At 35.0% G+C, this 14,087-nt stretch overlaps 1 protein-coding gene across 1 annotated transcript in view; it reads right to left on the bottom strand.

The window, feature by feature from the left end:
• Window positions 1-14,087, bottom strand: part of LOC129234202 (bifunctional 3'-5' exonuclease/ATP-dependent helicase WRN-like) — a 101,436-nt gene that overhangs the window by 65,096 nt on the left and 22,253 nt on the right. The window lies entirely within an intron of this gene.

The raw sequence follows: 14,087 nt of genomic DNA, 5'->3' as shown, positions 1-14,087 counted from the left end.
ATTGTACTACTCATACTGATCATGAATAGTGGATGGCTTGAGGGGGGAGGCCCCCCCCCCTTTAGGGTGGTACGAAAAAGATCCTTTTTAAAAAATTTCTGATTTTTACTGGTGTTACCCTCCCATTTGGTTCCACTTATGTAAAAAATAATTATTGTAAAGTTTCCTCTCATAAATTTAACTTTTAGAGGTAGCTCAACATCCTCAAAGTTTGGTTAATAATTGATTTTACGCAATAAATGCAAAAGAGAAGAAAAGGGCTGAAAAAAAGCAATACAGCTATATTTCATTTAAATCTTTAGCATTTTGTACATTGAAAATTATACAACAACACAACAGTTATATTTAAATGGCTAAAGATGTGGTTGTGCTAGTGTCCACCAAACTATTTTTTGCTATCGGTATAAGCGCAGCAATGTTTTTTGACAACCTGCAACAGAAATTGAAACTGATCTTCAATGGTTATTATTTTTTCATAAAAATCTTTTATAATATACATTAATTCTTTTCTGAAAGATTATTAATTAATAACTGGCTAACTTCAATGAATTTTAATGCTTTGTGAAGATAATTCTTCCAAACCTCGCAGATTTGTTTGATCTCCCAAGTTTTGCAATGGTTAAATGTATCAGGCAAATTCTTTTTTTCAGTTAAAAGGCTGATCATAAGTTAGGAGGTCCTTTATGAGATTTTTGGGCATAATCTCAAGTACTTTGCAGCAATATTTTTTTCACTGACTTCTTAAACAGCTTTAGCAAAATACGTGAAATACACCGCCAGCTCAGTCATTTCCAGCCGAGGACTGCAGTTTTGTGCTTATTAGCACTCATCAGCCCGGCATAGGAAAGTGACTGAGCTGGAGATGGCAAACCATTGGTTGGAGATGGTTTGCCATCTCCAGCTCAGTCACTTTCCTATGCCGGGCTGATGAGTGCTAATAAGCACGAAACTGCAGTCCTCGGCTGGAAATGACTGAGCTGGCGGTGTATTTCACGTATTTCTGCTTTAGCCCTGGCTAATGGGCGGTTATTTACTGAATATAGCTTTGGCAAGTCTTATATTCGAATGTATCACTTGAGTGATAAAAAAAGAGTCATGCAATTTTATTTACTTCTTCATCAATATTTTTAATTACAATTATGAAATTTATATTTCATTAAATTAAAATCATTACACAGTGCACTCTGAAGTACAGAAACTGTCACCCGAGGTTTTAAATAAACCAGGGGTAGAAGTGGTCAACTTCTAATATATAGGACATTTTCCACGAAAAATATAGGGCAAATATAGGACATGTTTTATGAATGATTTTGATGTGAAAAATAAACAATACATAGTTTATTTTTTCTAAATATTTTTGCACCAATTATTATCAATGATTTCAATGAATCATACTGCATAGCATTTAAAAACCCAAATAAAAATAATACTTAGAATGAGTTTCCTGTTCCTGAAAGAATAATGTATAAGAAAATAAGTTTACTTATATACAAAACATATTTTAAAATAAATTTAAAAAATCTGAAATCTATTTACATTTAATACAACTATTTACAATCATTGATTATTTATATTTTGGAAACGCTTTTGCCTAACATTTTTCTGCATTTTATCTTTTGCCAAGTACATCAAATCCCCATTCCTCAAAAATTTCAATATTAATCTCTTTTTTTTTTTTGCATAATTACCTACATTTAAATATTTTAACAGATTTTTTTTAATATTGTCTGAATCTTCACCACATTTTGTTGTTAGTGAAGATTTATTAACAAAGTGCTTTATCATAAGCTTGGAGAGCTTGTCATAAAATATGGATAACTGAAGCTGTCTCTTAAAACAATTTTAAAATTTCGTCAAAAATACTCTACACTTACAACAAAATTTAAACAGATGAGTGCCAGTAGACATTTCAAAAAAAAAAACTTATGTATCTCGTTTTTAAGCAGTCTTGAATTATCTTTTGTCAACTTGTGAGATAAAGTGCAAATCAAGTAACCTAAAGACTTTCAATAGTCATTTTCTATAGATCTTTATAGCAAACTATGGGAACATAGGAAATATAGAACAATTGGCAAAAATATAGGAAATACAGGACACTTTTGATGCTTTTTTTGAAAATATAGGAAATATAGGATATATAGGACTACTTCTACCCCTGATAAACACATTCTGAAAATATACCAAATCTTTTGAAATCCAATATCTTCTATTGAAGGGATGGCGAAATAGTGTTTAAACACTTGTATTTCAAAACAGTACAGGATTTTTAACATTCATTAAGTATAGTGCTTAGCTCTAGGTGCAATAATTCTGGTTCTAGGAAAGGGGTTTTATGATGAACTATTAAAATCAGTTCAAGAAATTCTGGATAATCATCTCTTGTGTCATACAGCAATTTTTTAAAAGATTGTACTCTATAGCCACTTTTCCTTATTATTGAGTCTTGTAATGCATTTATCCTTATGAATAAACTCCTAACAGGCCTAGAATCTGTTAAAGAAGTAATTTTTGTGCAGAAGTAGAAAAGCTATGCACTTATTAAAAATGCTACTAATAATCAATTCTATAATGTGGTTTTGACATTCCAGAATTAATTATTTCTTAATTATTTTGTACTAGCAAAACAGGTCTTATTGCTTTTGCCAGTATTGATGCTTCTTCAGTCAAAGCACAACACTTTGTCAACTAACAAAGAATTCGGTAGAATTGCATTAACTGCTACATCTTACAAATTGTATGTACAAAATATATTTCATGGCTAATGCAATATTGAAACTGTACATAAAAGTAACAATTTTACAATGTAACTCATTTCTTTTAATGTGAAAAGCAACCATATTTGTGATTAGTTTGATCTTTTGTCAATTTACTTATATTCGGCAATGATGCAAACTTCATCGGATTTGAGCTACCTCTAAATATTATTCAAATGTTATAAAAGTTTGTCCTACTTACTTTCTTATATATTGGGACAAATGGGAGGGTAAGACTCAAAAAATTTTCACCTTCAAAATTTTGGACCACTAAACCTTATATCAGAGATCAAAGGCCTCAAGGGTTGAGGACCCTAGCCATAAAGAATGAATGAAAATATGATATAATACCAAAAAATAATAATAATAACAATATTACTCTTATGGCAGATTTTTTGCTATAGCTTCTATTCAGTCATCGATGGGAGCTTTCAAACAATTACTTATTACATGAAATACACCGCCAGCTCAGTCATTCACACCGAGGACTGCAGATTCGTGCTTATTAGCACTCATCAGCCCAGCCTAGGAAGTAACTGAGCTGGAGGTGGAAAACCTCTTAAGGAAGCCAAGAGTACCAAACTGGTAGCTAATATGGAATCAACACTGACCAGACGAATGACCGAAACAATGGTTCGGTTCAACTCGAAGATTGAAAGCAAGGCATGGTATATTCAGTAAGTTACCGCTCTTTAGCCTGGCTGAGGAAGAAATACATGAAATACACTGCCCAGTTTAGTAATTCCAGCCGAGGACTGCAATTTCGTGCTTATTAGCCCTCATCAGCCTGGCATAGGAAGTGACTGAGCTGGAGGTGGAAAACCTCTTAAGGAAGCTAAGAGTGTCAAACAAACTGGTAGCTGATATAGAATCAGCACTAACCAGACGACTGACCGAAACTATGGTTCAGTTCAACTCGAAGATTGAAGGCAAGGCATGGTATATTCGGTAAGTTACCGCCCTTTAGCTAGGGCTGAGGCAGAAATACATGAAATACACTGCCCAGCTTAGTCATTCCAGCCGAGGACTACAATTAAATGCTTATTAGCACTCATCAGCCCGGCATAGGAAGTGACTGAGCTGGAGGTGGAAAATCTCTTAAGGAAGCCAAGAGTGCCAAACAAACTGGTAGCTAATATAAAATCAGCACTGACCAGACGAGTGATCGAGACAATGGTTCAGTTCAACAACTTACTGAATTACTTATTAGTTCCTAGAGATGCAATAAAAGATTTCTAGAAATAGCAACGATAGAAAGAAACTAACCACAGTTTAGCGACAGCCACTAGCAAAATAAAACCAAGCACTTCTAACCAGATACATTAAAGGAGTACATACTAAGAACTTTGTCTGATATAATGAAAATTTTTCTTTAAAAAAAAGATGATTTTCATTTCTAGGACAATTATAATGAAAATCAAATGGTTTGTTATTATTTCTACAGCTAGAGATATCACTCCCTCAACATCCAAATTAACTTTATAATTCAAGCAAATAACTTATTTATCTTGAGTTCCTAAAAAAGAGTCATTTTTGAACAAAAATCAAAATTTTACAAAATCTATCAACTAGTGATGTGCCGGATCGTTAAAAAAGTAGAACCGCGGATCCGAATCATTAGGGACAAGATGCACGGATACGGATACGGATCTCAAAAATATTTTTTACCCAATTCAACTATCCAAGTGTAAAATTTGTTACCGAAGGTATTCAATTCAGAATAATGGCAGTTTCCTCAAATAAATGTCAACTGCGACAAGAATATAATCAAGACTATCATTTACTCTTTAAAGAAATCTCCGTTAAAACTGAGGGAGAGTTGGAAGGAATGGGCCAGCGCTGCATTAATGCTTAGATGGAATGTGAAAAATTATTTCTAGCTTCCTCGGTAGATGTAGGATACAGGAGTAAGAGCGTAAAGCTGCTACTGGACAGGCTAGAAATAATTTTTAGCATTTTACTTCAGCATAAATGCAGCGCTGACCCATTCCACCGAATTTACTCCGACCGATGAAATATAGAGCCGGGAACACCTTTACAAACAGAATTTAATCTCACTTTTCTTGAAGGATGCCAAGAAAAACAAAAATGAAGAATAACAGAAACCCCAAATCAATAACAAAAACTAATATTAAGTTAAAAATTAAAAAAACCAAACATGTCCCAGAGAGAAGACCTCATATTAGGCTGAATTTCGTGAGTCATAACACACACTTGTTAACAAATATGAACTGACAGCAGGTAAAAATGTTAAATCATTGAACTTTTTCTCCTTATCTTCTGACTATGAATGTAAATATAGATCTTCCAACTCTCAATACTGACTTTGCTGACACAAATAAGACAAGTCCTTCTCTTTGACGACACTCACATTTAATTTCGTACTAAATACAAACACTACAGCTATGCATACACACGTAACACATAAGTTAACACTGAAGTAGATGTTCCCATCTGGAACTATAACATTATTTCTCACAGAATTCCCGTCTGGAACACTTGCTTGCTTCGACTCTAGCCCACATCCCCCTCTCTCGCGTTTTCGCATCTCGCAAAAGTGTTTCTCCCACAAGTGGGCACTTTGAACAACAGTTCTTTAATTAAAAACACTACTGCAAAACGAAAGTTCACAGCATCGGGCATCCTGCAATACTGGCGTCCTCGTCAGCATCACATCTACTTAAGTGTTAACTTATGTGTTACGTGTGTGCATAGCTGTAGTGTTTGTATTTAGTATGAAATTAAATGTCAGTGTCGTCAAAGAGAAGGACTTGTCTTATTTGTGTTAGCAAAGTCAGTAACGAGAGTTGGAAGATCTATATTTACAAGGGGACTCGGCTGGGATGGATGCCAATGCTATTATTGAAAGTAACTATGATGTTGTTGTTGACAACTTTGATAACATGAACCTACCTAAAGAATTACTTCAGCGTATTTATGTTTATGGTTTTGAAAAACTTTCTGCTACCCAGCAAAGGGCAATTATTCCATGTGTCAAAGGTCTTGATGTCATTCAGGGTTGCCACGGAAGTTCAAGAATGAAATTCCCTGACATTTCCAGGTTTTCCAGGTGGTTTTGAGAAAAATTCCAGGTTATCGATCTCCACCTTCATTTTGCAACATTAATATATACATCTCGAATTTTGATAAAACTTACCTCATTTTCAAACTTCACAAACAATGGTTACCAAATTTAATTTACTCAAGCTGAAATAACCAAAAATACGTACTAAGGGTGGTTCAATTTTTTTTTCTCTTAGCTCGAGTCCAAGACACCCCTTATTTTTTTTTAGACTTACTAATAGTATTGTGCTGTGAAAGTTTTAGCTTCCTACTCAAATTTTAAGAGGGTGCTCCATGACCCTTTAATATAACATTAGCTCTAGCATAGAAAAAGTCACAAATTTAGAAACATTTAACTTCCCCAGCTGCTTTTTTTATGTAAGTAATTAATACAAATACAAATACAAAAGCGACGACCAGCAACAGGCTCTGGGCCCAGCTAGACTGGTCCTAGTCAATTTACAATCCCCAGTGAAGATCAATGGCCCTCTTAAAATTATCTACTCCCTTGCTCATTACCACCACTTCCGGTAAACTGCTCCAAGGTTCCACTACCCTGCTATAATAATAATTTTTCCTAATATCCATGTTAGCCTGAGATTTAAATAGCTTAAAACAATGACCCCTAGTCCTGTTTTCAGTGCTTAACTTCAGCCCCGTAACATCTTTCATTTCAATAAATTTAAACAACTGAATCATGTCCCCTCGGTCTCTTCTTTGCTTAAGATGTACATTTTTAACCTTCTAAGCCTGGAATCATAGTCTAAGTGAGAAAGTCCATTTATTAGCCTTGTAGCTCGCCTTTGAACCCTTTCCAATATATTAATGTCTTTCTTAAGATAAGGAGACCAAAACTGAACAGCATACTCCAAATGAGGTCTTACCAAACTTCTATATAAGGGCAGAAAAACTTCTTTAGATTTGTTTGAAATAGATCTATTGATAAACCCAAGCATCTTATTGGCCTTGTTACTAGCAATGCTGCACTGTTGGCTAAACTTTAAATCCTGACTTATTAAAACCCCCAGATCAGTAACTTTGTCTGCCTTGCAAATAATAACTGGTACACTTATTTCCATGCCCTAAATGTAGCACTTGACATTTCCCAACATTAACAGCCATACCCCATTTATCAGCCCACTCCGTAATATGATCTAGATCCTCTTGCAGCTGTTTTGCTTGTTCTTCATTATCTACAGTCCCCATAACTTTGACGTCATCAGCAAAACAATTCATGTTCCCAGAAATATTTTTGTGAATATCGTTCATAAAAACAATGAACAAAACAGGCCCTAACACTGATCCTTGAGGAACCCCGCTTAAAACTTCACTCCAATTAGAGTAATTTCCCCTTACAACTACCCTTTGTTTCCTTCCGGTCAGCCAGTTTTTTACCCAAATGAAAGTTTTCCCTCCTATTCCTATATCAGCTAATTTGCTAAGTAAAGCAACATGCGGTACCTTATCGAAAGCTTTTTGAAAATCAATGTAAACAACATCTACAGGCTTCTTATTATCCAAAGCCATGGTAACTTCGTCATAGAAATGTAATAAATTAGTTGCACAAGATTTGCCTTTCCTGAAACCGTACTGAAAACTAGTCACTAGATTATTAGTCTCTAGAAAATTTACTACCTTAATTTTTATCAATGTTTCAAAAATTTTGCAAAGCATTGAAGTTAGACTCACAGGTCTATGATTTCCCACACTCCCTTTAGACCCTTTCTTGAAGAGCGGTGTAATGTTAGCCAGCTTCCAGTCCTCTGGCACTGTCCCCGAGTTATAAGAAGCATTGAAAATATTTACGATTACATCTGCTAATTCCTCCGCACATTCAACTAAAATTTTTGGATAAATATTATCAGGTCCTGGAGCCTTAGTCTCTTTAATTTTTTTCAAATGAAGTAAAACGTCATCCCTGGAAAATACAAAGTCCTCAAGCTGTAGTATAGCTTGTGTCTTGTTGGTGTCAACTGTTGAGATACAGTTATCGTTAAAAACACTCGAAAAAAAGTTATTAAGAACATTAGCAATATCACTATCGTCCTGAATTAAAATTCCGTGCTCATCAACCAGTGGCCCAATATGACTATTTCGAACTTTCCCCGAATTAGCGTATGCAAAAAACCTCTTGGGATTCCTGTTTATGTTATCTGCCAGTCTTTGCTCCAACTCTCTTTTCTGAATCCGTACCAAATACTTAAATTTACGCCTTGCCTTACAATATTGGAGCCTATCTGCACTGTGATCAGTTTCTCTAAACCTATGAAAAGCAGCTTGCTTGTAATTTAGAGCGTCTTTAGTTTCCCTGGAGAACCACATTGGCCAAATTTTAGTGTTGACACCCTTTCTCCTAAAAGGAACGTGATCCCCAACCGTTTTCGCTAGCTTTTCCTTAAACTCTGCCCACTGAAGATTCACATCGCTATTGTCCAATCCAGAAGAAAAAACTGCTTTCAAACTCTGCCTAAGTGCCACAAAATCAGTATTTCTGAAATTGGGCACAAACCTAAAATTCTCTACTTTGTGCGTATCAAATTTAATCCCAAACCTAATACTGTTGTGGTCACTGTCTCCAATGTGCTCCCCTACACATAACCCCTGAACAGAACTTTCCATATCACAGAAAACTAGATCCAAAATCACATCCAGTCGAGTACTCTGAGTTACAATTTGATCTAAAAAACAGTCACCAATTACTTTCAAAAATTCCTCTTCTCTGCTATTACTATGGTAAAAATTATTCCAATCAATTCCTGGAAAATTAAAATCTCCCATTATAATGACTGACCCCTTGCTTGAAATGTCACTAATAATACTAAATATCTGTTTATCTTGACCTTGGCTTAAGTTGGGTGGCCTATAAATGTTCCCTAAACGTAGTTTATTTCCCTTATTGCTCATCAACATCAGCCAAATCATATCAATCTCATTAGGTTTATCATTAATTACCAATTCATTGCAAGTCAAAGTGTCTCTGACATAAAATAAAACCCCACCACCTCTTTTACCTACTCTATCATGTCTAAACAAATTATACCCAGCAATAGATAATAAATCATCATCACTTTTGGTAGCCCATGTCTCAGTAACTCCAATAATATCCAACCTCTCATCTATAATTATGCTTTTCAATTCTTCCATCTTGTTCCTAATACTACGAGCATTTGTATAAAAAACCTTAAGTAAGCCCATCTTACTTTTATTTAATGCTGCACGATTATTTGAATCCCAACTGTTAAAATTTTTTCTCTTATTAGCCACCCTGTTTCCGTTTCTACTAAAATCCAAATAGTTAATACCCTTTCGAATTCTGCTCCTAAAACCATGCCCCCCATTCCAACTTAGTTTTTTGATTCTGAAGCCTCTAAAACCAAACCAACAACCATTTTGACCCCTGTAGAGCTCAGATGCAGGCCATCCCTAGCAATTCAATCGCGTTTAAATTTACTCCACACATCAATATACCTGATACTACGCTTAACGCAAATCTCCTTGAGTATCAGGTTCATACACCTAGCCCGTTGGTTTAACCAACTCTTATGCACTCCATACTTGGGAAGCAAACAACCACTTGGACATTTGCCGAACAGTTGGTTGCTTTGTCCAACAGGGAATCCCATTCCTTTGTAAACTCATCGTTGTTACTATGGCCTACATCGTTAGTTCCCACCCACAAAGTAATTTCATCCTCTTTATTAAATACCCCCTTCTTTTCAGCAACCCTATTTACATCTCTCACCCGAGCCCCTGACAAACAACATCTAGCCACCTTACGTCTAACTCTGCCTATTGAGTTTCCCATCTCACGCACCATTGAACTCCCAAAATTATACCCTTAGTTTCCCAGTCTGTCACCTCAGCAATAGCTTTAACCTTTACCTCTGGAATTTTCCCACTATCTAACACACAGCTAATGCCCACCTCCTTTTTACTAACTTCCTCCTTTACCTCTGGAATATTCCCACTATCTAACATACAGCTAATGCCCACCTCCTTTTTACTAACTTCCCCCTTTCCCTCTGGAGTGTTTACCCCATCTACACTCCTACAGCCTAATGCTAACTCACCCTCCAAAGTAAGCATCCTAACTCTGATTTCTGAGAGTTCAACACAGTTAGTGCAAATGAAATCCTTCTCAGACTCATCCTTCCCCTTAAACAAGCAGAACATCTGACATAGGTCACAAGAAATCCACTTGTCCCCTTTACCACTTTTAACCTCCTTCATTATGCATATAACCCCCATTCTAGCTCAAAATGATACTTAAAAGTCAATATAAAAATGCAAAATTGAAGAAATAAAACTAATTATTAGAATTAGAAAGCATTGGAAGAAAAAGGTACAAAAATTACAAAATCCTAGGACAAGCAGTAAATTAAAATAAACAAGTTACACACTTAACAGAGCACTCAGGCTTAACAACAAGAAATCAGCACATTTTAGGCTTAGCTACAAAGAATAGAAAAACACTTTAAGAAAGCAAGTAAATCAAAAATAATACTTAAAAGCACAAAAATACTTAATTATATGATAAAATACAATAAAAATACTGAAATTAAAGCAGTAAAATAAACAATTACAGTAAAAAATCACTTATCTAAGGAGCAGCAAAATATCACCCCAGCAACAGTAGCGCCCTCTATCGGCGGATTGCAATTATTTCATTGCAATGAATATGCATATAACTCGTGTTGATTATAGTATGTAACATTGTTTTTTCAGTTCAATGTATTTTTTTAACCCCCTCGTCATACTTATGAAGTTTGAGGGAGGGGGTCGAGCACCCTCTTTCAGTTGGAATAGGAAGTTAAAATTCTTCCAGTATTTTACTATCCACAAGTCTAAAAACATTGAGTGGTGTCCTGTTTTCTAGGAGAAACCTTTTTTTTTAAGTGTATTTTTGAACTACCCTAATGTACTAACACAAGTGAAGCAAATCACTGTAATAAACAATTAATGTAAATGTAGCATATCTAATTTTCAATAGCGAGGAGCCACTGCCTTACATCAAGTGAAAGAACTGCAAAATTAACAATTGTGACATCTGTATCACAAAAATAAAGTTAATTGCTAAAATAATCTGAACTAAAAACTTATGAAACCTAAACTTTTTCAATTATTGCCTTCTACCCCTCCAATCCATTGAACTCAAAGCGCTTTTAGACTTTGGCCTGTGAAAAAAATCATGCATCTTTTAGCTCCAAATATTTCCCCTGTTTGTTGTTCATAAAACTGGGGTGTTCCCCCCCCCCCCCAATATTTCTGAACGCCTTAGCGCTTTTTTTATTTTTAACCCTCTTTTTAATTTATTTTTTCACCTATTTATTTATTTTTCATTATTATTGTTTTGAAAGAAAAGTGTGCTCGCTCCCCAATAAAATACATACACACAGATGAAAATAATAAAGTAAAATAATATGAGTAAATAATTTGAATAAAAATAAAGCAAAATAAATAATTAAAAAATCCTCCCCCCCCCCAAAAAAAAAAAATTTTGATGGCGTAACTTACGCCATAATCACTCCTGTGGGCACCCTGTCATAAAGTTAAATTTTGAGCATTGATCAGAAACTTCTCTGATGAGCAGATTTTTTTAAAATCGGATTACTTTTATTTTGAAAGAAGCGCATTGGAAGTCTTTACCAAAATACTAAAAGATTAGCGATACTTCTGTAAAAAAGAAACTTTCTAAGTTTAAAATTGTCTAATGAACTAAATTTACAGAACAAAATTGTTTAGAATAATACGATTTCATTAATTAATTTAAAGAAATAATATAAAATATGAAAAGATTATTGCAGCTCATTAAAAACTTCAGTCGCACTCACAGACAAAACAATGAAAACAATGTGCTGTGCATCATAACAACTTCAGAACTGCTGACGTAAACAAGCAGCGTTTAAACAGAGCCCGCTCAAACGAGGTAGAAAAGAAGTACCTTCTGCGCATGTCCGCCGCCGACTGCTATGGTACATGCGCCAATGGCAGCGAGTTTATAAAAAGAACTGCAAGGGGAAGAAAGAGGGGAATGACAAAACGACGAATAGGAAGGGAATGGCGAATGGGAAGGGAAAGGCCGGCAAAAAAAAAAAAACTGAAAGTTTTTTTTTTTTTTTTAGACCGCGGGCCGCGCTAAGAACACGCTAAGAACGATCGGAAATATGCAATTTTTCATTTTCCCTGACATTTCCCTGATTTTTGGCCATTTTCATTTTTCCTGACAATTCCAGGTTTTTCCCGGTGCGTGGCAACCCTGTCATTGCTCAAGACCAGTCTTTTACTGGAAAAACAGCTACCTTCTCTATTGCTGTTTTACAGCAAATAGATACATCTCTAAGAGAATGTCAGGCATTGATATTAGCACCAACAGAAAAAATTACATTCACATGAAATCTCTACCAATCACGCGTATAAAGGCTTAGAATTGCATTTAAAATTTACTTAACAAGATTATAGCTCCTACTGTATATAAGTTGGAAGTTTCAAATAAATATCAAACGCAGAAAACTTCGTTCTTTCAATTAGGGCCACCATTTTTAACGTACGGGTAAATTTTTACTACCATAATTGTGAAAAACGTTAAGTCGGTTGTTAATTAATATATCCGGTAATTAAAGTTCTACAAAAACGAGGTCAAGCTAAGAACACTTTCGATCAAGTCACCTTTTGAACAAAAAATGAACTATCAAAATCGGTTCATCTGTTTAGGAGCTGCGATGCCACAAAAAGACACACTGATGACACTTTTAAAATTTATTTCCCCTTCCTTTTTGCAATATCAGAGGGGGGGGGGGATACAAATTGGCTTCTGAAATGATACCTTATAATTTAAATAGGAATAAAACCTAATTCAAACGACATTTAAGAGTCTTATATTCCAATATTTAAAAAAAATTTAAAATAGAAATGATCCGTTTAAGATCCGTCAAAAAAGTAACGGATACGGATCTTTATTTTCCCTCGGATACGGATATCCGGAACATCACTACTATCAACACTTAAATGGCATGGAGTAACAGCGCAAAGTGGCCTCTCTTGCTTAAAAAACAAATATTTTATGAATTATAACTTAAGTGTGGTGTACAAAAGCCATGAATTTAGGTACATTTTCTGATAAACTTAAAAAGCACTAATACAAAAGTTAGAATTTCAAGCTTATGGATAGATTTCAAATAATAAAACCAAACTTTTTTTTTAATAAAGGGCCGTATCCAGGGGGGGGCCTGACCAAAACCCAAAATGTTTTGTACCGTAAAACAGGTTTTTTTAAAAAAAAAAATTTTTTCTTTAAATTCCTAATGTCAGAAAAGGAAAATAAAAAAGTTTTTTTTATTCTTAATTTTGCTACTATTCAAAATTTATAATATTTTGAAGAAATACAGAAAAAGCAGTTCTAGTTCTCATTAGCCGCAAGGCACACTTGAAATTTAGACCTTTAATTAGGACTTCCTGCTCTCTTTCCCAATTCAATTCAGGGCAGTCCAGGGTTAACGCAGGCCCTTTGTCAGTTTGTTATTTTTCAAGTCTACCAAACTGACTTCTGTGCACTTCCTCCTCCAGGGGCGTGCACAGAAATTTTGGGGCTGTCACAAATGTCTTTTTTGCCCCCCCCCCCCCTCCATATTGTTTATCCATATTTTCAACCCTAGGTTTAAAAATATTGGGCCCCATTTAAGCTCGGTCCCGGGCCAACAGGTGTCCCTTCTCCCCTCTGTGCACGACCCTGCCCTCCTCCCCCTATAACTCTTATAAAACTTACACTGTACTGATTTCAAGCCGGGGACTCCCCAAAGGCTGGGCCCCTAGTTTCCGATTAGGCGAGTATCTTGTTACCAAGATGTGCCAAATTCAGCTCCTTGATACATTCTGAGTAAAAAATGCAAAAATCACGATTCTCATGTTTTTGTAGCATAATTTTCAAGATCATTTTTGTGACTGATATGTTTCATGTCTTGCATTTATGTAATGCTGAATTCAGTATCATGGAAGTTCTTTTGTTATTGATTGTTTTTTTTTCTTACCTCTACTGCATACTGTTAATACCTTAATTATGAGAAAAAAAATATCACTTACTCTACTCTCTTTCATTTTCTGCACTACTTGTGATTGAAAAAAAAAGTTTGTTTCGAGAAATATTTCGTTGCATTTATTTTTTAACTTAAAATGGGTGAGTCTTACAAAGTTATAATCATTTTGTAAGACTATGTAATCAACTTCTGAAAAGTGTAAATAAAGAGCTTCAAATAATTTCAACTGTTCGAGAGAATT

Source organism: Uloborus diversus, chromosome 1, assembly GCF_026930045.1.
Source record: "Uloborus diversus isolate 005 chromosome 1, Udiv.v.3.1, whole genome shotgun sequence".
Taxonomy (NCBI): domain Eukaryota; kingdom Metazoa; phylum Arthropoda; class Arachnida; order Araneae; family Uloboridae; genus Uloborus; species Uloborus diversus.
Note: the sequence above shows the minus strand (reverse complement) of the source record. Positions and strands in the feature narration are given on the sequence as shown.